The 5,000-nt window shown below is 35.0% G+C and overlaps 1 long non-coding RNA gene across 1 annotated transcript in view; it reads left to right on the top strand.

Moving 5' to 3' along the window:
* LOC125029602 overlaps positions 1-834 on the top strand; it is a 1,981-nt gene extending 1,147 nt beyond the window's left edge. The window contains exon 2 of the long non-coding RNA XR_007115208.1: positions 358-834. This is a non-coding gene — a long non-coding RNA (uncharacterized LOC125029602). The remainder of the gene's footprint in view (positions 1-357) is intronic.
* The last annotated feature ends 4,166 nt before the right edge of the window (positions 835-5,000 follow it).

Genomic DNA, 5,000 nt, shown 5'->3' with positions numbered 1-5,000 from the left:
TTTTCACCATATGATCATCCTTCACAGATGTAGTCTAATGGATGTATTTTTTGAAGTAAATAAAATAAATATGACTCATCAAGTAAATAATAGCAGTATTACATGTCGGATCTTATTCATTTTGCATTATTATTATTAGTTTTTAATACATAGGAATAGTCATTTCTTAAATCAACTTCATAAATGTATTCTAATAGATATTTATTTTTTGACTTAATTAAAAATAGCAAACTTGACTCATCAAGTTGCGAATCATACATAAATATATGTCGGTTTAGGAGTATAATACATGTGTTGTCTTATCAGACTCAAGAAATGTATATTATAAAAATTAAAATATAGATTTGCATTTTTTAGATGTTGCAGAACCAACTCCTGCGCCATCTGGGATAGCATCTCAGGTCATAAGACTCGAAAGTTGTTGTAACATTGGATGAGGGCACTCCAGAGGAGCAAGAAATGACAATATCCATTGTGTCAATGGACCACACTTACTCTTCAGAATTACCTCCTTTTTTAATAGAAGACAGTGACGCTCAGGATGGAGGTAGCAGGCATGGTCATAGCAGAAGATCAGAAGAAAGGAGAATTTTGCCTGACATGCTTCAGATACAAGCAAATATAGAAATTCACTTGAAACAGCTTGTAAGCTCAGTAAAAGACATTGCATCAGCATTACAAACAATTGCTGGTGTTATAAAAGATAAGGCATAAGTTCTTATTTTTATCAAATTATGAAATATTTTAGTTTTTCTCCCATTCAATTCTAGTCTTAATCTACCCATTTATAGTACACAGTTGACATTAATTTGTGATAGGCATTTGTACATTTAACAAAGTCATAATGTTAAGTTATTGCTTGAGAGACTAAGTCTAAAACAAGTCTTTATTTCGGAGTTCCTTTATTTCTTTAGTACAGACTAAGGCAAAAATCCATTATATATTATTTATTTTTTGTTCGCATTAATGTTTGCACTGAGGTTGTGAAAATTGTATTTTGGTTTTATGATATAGGTTAAGACCATTTTATCCAGTTTAGAAGAATCATATTTTTATAGGGAGGGAATTCAGGATTTTATTATTTTTTTAGGAAAAAAATTATTTCATTTTTTTTTTAAATTGTGACAGGTGCACTGTTTGGTTTCTGCATAGGTTATATATTTTCCTTTTAGGTTAAGGAAGTAACACATTTTTGTTGTTTACACATGGCAATAATAAAGTTAAACTATAATAGTTCTGGTGCTGTCAATTAAGATTGATTTTCTTTGTTGATACTAAGACAGAGCTGTATTTAAGTTTAATTTATTTTTCTGGTTTTGATGATGTAGGCTGAGAAAGAAAGCAAATATATACTTATTGCTATTCTAATATTTATGGTTAACATAGTAATTAAGCTTTGAGGGACAGCTTTACTTGTATTTTAAAAATGTTGTATTTCTTTATTTGTATATTTATATGTCTGAAATTACTTGCTTCTAAAGATTTTTGTTTATTTCACTTTTAAGGCAACCCAACTTTGGTTGTGGTCTGTCTTGTGGTCATAAAGCACCATGACAAAAATATGTAACTTACATTTTGTACTTTTGAGCAGTATTGCTTTGTATGTATGTGTAGATACTTTCATATTATTTTTGTGATGTATCATTATGGTATTTTTCTTACCAGTCTTATATTTTTATAATCACAGTGTGAAATAAAGTTTTACTTTTTAATGCTTTATTATAATTACCCTAGATCTTGAATAACAGTTATTTCTTCTTGCATATTCAAACTACTACTTATTCAATTTTAATGTGCATTGATAAGAGTTCCATCAATAAAAATAATTCAAGTATACAATTATTCATACAAAAAAAAGAAAAAAAAATGGAGAAGTAAAATCACTACTTCTAGGATGTGGTAGTATGTATGTAACCTAGTTCTTCCTGAGTATAGGTCCAACATCTCACAGAGCCTCAAAATGTCATGTCATGGAAATCCGTAGTACCGCAGTACTGGGTTATCATTAACATGCAAAGGGGTTCCTATAATGTCTTTCACGCTGTAAAGCTCGATCATGAAAATAAGCAGCCTCCCACTCCATATTGGGTGTGTCGTCTGTCAACACTGTTAGCACTTGCAATATGTTTAAATCACAACAATTAAGCAAAGAAGGCAAAGAAAACACTGAATATCTAGATTTTCCGGTGTATTAAATATATAAAACGGCAGTGTGTAGTCAAATAAAGGCTATATAAGTTATGACGACTATGCAATCGAGATATAAACAATCACTATATCCGGTTTGAAACGCTTACAAGAGCTCCCGAGCAGTTGTAACTTACAAGGTACTTTACAATGTGTGACGTCATAACATGGCGGCTATTTTTGTTTCGAGTATGGCCCTCGGAGGAGTTACAACATCGTAACTGCTCCGATGTGAGATACAACATTGTAAACTGTTTTGAGTATCCCGCCCCTGGACTCCGACCCTCGTGGTCCCGAGTTCAATTCCCCGTCGCGGCGGTCGTAAAAATGCCTGCGCTCCGACTGCTGGCTCGAGCCCGAGAAAACGACATATCGCCTTGAGAAGTCAAACGCAGGTGTCGTAGGGGAAGTCCCCGCCGTGCCACAAGTGTTAGCGCACCAAAACGCGGTTGATTAGGAAGGGCATCCAAGCAGGCAAGGGTGACACTGCCATATAACCTCTCAATATTGAATTGAGAGAGGCCTATATCCTGCAGTGGAATGAATGGCTGTATAAAAAAAATATATATGTGTGTGTGTGTGTGTGTGCGTGTGTGTGTGTGTGTGTGTGTGTGTGTGTGTGTGTGTGTGTGTGTGTGTGTGTGCGTGTGCATATTTTTTTGTCGCGACCCCGACCTGCTCCGCTTTCCCTTCCCGCGACCCCAACTGCCAAATTCCACTAATTGAAGCATAAATGAGTTTTGATTCACAAAATAACTAATGTTTGATGTTGCAAGGGTTTGGGAATCCAACTAATAGGGGTTGGCGATAGCGAAGCTGTGCAATGTGTGTGTGTGTGTGTGTGTGTGTGTGTGTATGTGTGTGTGTGTGTGTGAGTCTGTGTGTGTGTGTGTGTGTGTGTGTGTGTGTAGGTGTGTAGGTGTGTGTGTATGTGTGTGTGTGTGTGTGTGTGTGTGTGTGTGTGTGTGTGTGTGTGTGTGTGTGTGTATACATACATACATATATATGTATGTGTATATATATACATATACATATACATATACACATACACACACACACACATCTGTATATATATGGTCGTATATAATTTAAGCTCATGAACTTTATTAATGTATGCATGTCTAATATCAATTAAGTGTTTGGGTGTAATTCCGGTGTCAGAAATAGAGGAACTCCTCCTAGCTTCCTCAAAGGAAAGAGTGTTTACCAAGTATAATGTGTATTGGGGGAAATAAACAAGAAGAAGAAAAAGAAGATTATGAATAAAAAGAAGATGAAGAAGAAGAGAAAGAAGAAGAAGAAAAAAAAAGCAGGGGAAGAAAGGAAGAAAAATGAGAAGAAAAAGAAAAAAGAAGAAGAAACAATATCAATGTCATATCGGTATCACCACGGAACCTTAGTGAAAAAAACTCAAATTACTTGCAGTAGCAACATTCATATTTTAAAATGCCAATTGCAATAACTTTTATTAGCACTTTAAGTATGTTCACATGATCTCCTAACAAAACGTATTATGTGTTTTTTGTGTGTGCACTGATCAACACCTGATTAAGTCAATGAGGATCAGTTTAGATGAGATATATACCTAAAATGGATGTGGGCATGACTGAAAGAAGTGTTGATGTTAGGCATTGCACATATGTAAGTAGTGGTAAACTGTTAAATTGATTAGCGGTCTAACTACAGTCAGAACCCAAGGCAAACGTTTGTATCACCAAAAGAAGCTTTCTTGTAGGGAGTAAGTGATAAAATTTACAATTTCCTCATTTCCAACTGGATCAAAGTTTTAGAGCAGAGGCACCCAACCTTTCTACACTTGCGAATTGTTTCTCAAACCTCCGGCATATCCACGACCCCCGACAGAATTTTGGGCGAAGATAGAAATAGATAGATAGATGGATAGATAGATAGATAGATAGATAAACCGATAGGTATATAGATATCAGTAATCTGTACAAGGATTATTTCTCTAATACTATTATTCTAGTGTAATACGATATTACATGAAGCAATGTCTTATCTTATTAAAAGTACTGACGAAGAAGAAGAAGAAGAAGAAGAAGAAGAAGAAGAAGATGATGATGATGAAGATGATGAAGATGAAGATGAAGATGAAGATGAAGATGAAGAAGAAGAAGAAGAAGAAGAAGAAGAAGAAGAAGAAGGAAAGAGAACAGACTCCCAATACGGAGCGCCGGGCCATATGAGAACCACCTGACGTCATCACTCCGACGCCCTGCTCATTAATTGCATCCACTGAGCTTCATTATGTAGTTCTTAAATTTCATCTCAAAGACGTGATGCGATTGCATATCTCTCTCCTTGCGTTGATAGGTTAATGCTAATAAGCTGGCATTGGAATGTCGGATATGAAGCGTCGTGCCAGATATTAACGCAATTCACTAGTAAATATTTATCTTCTTCGGGGTCTGTCTTGCAAGAATATAATGAGGGTGCCGACCTGGCTAAGGGCGGGGCAAGAATAGGGTATTTTTTAAAGGGAAAGTCGCCTTAATATTGCATAATATGTTTGGTAATGCACTTGATATTAACGCTTCTGCCATGCCCTCCCCAACTACGAAAGCTTGGATATTAATAAAGTTACCTAAAGTCTGCATATAATATATAAAAGATAGATAGTTTTTAAGCAACAAATATGATGCTTGTAAAACGGAAATAGGCCTGGATGATTATTTGAGACATATGACTCAAAATGTAAATTTGTTATTGGAAGGTCACATTTCATATAAAAAAAAAAAAAAAAAAAACAATTATTGCATTCGTGTGATTTCATCATAAATTTCCACAATATG

The sequence above is a fragment of the Penaeus chinensis genome, chromosome 10 (genome assembly GCF_019202785.1).
Source record: "Penaeus chinensis breed Huanghai No. 1 chromosome 10, ASM1920278v2, whole genome shotgun sequence".
Taxonomy (NCBI): Eukaryota; Metazoa; Arthropoda; class Malacostraca; order Decapoda; family Penaeidae; genus Penaeus; species Penaeus chinensis.
Note: the sequence above shows the minus strand (reverse complement) of the source record. Positions and strands in the feature narration are given on the sequence as shown.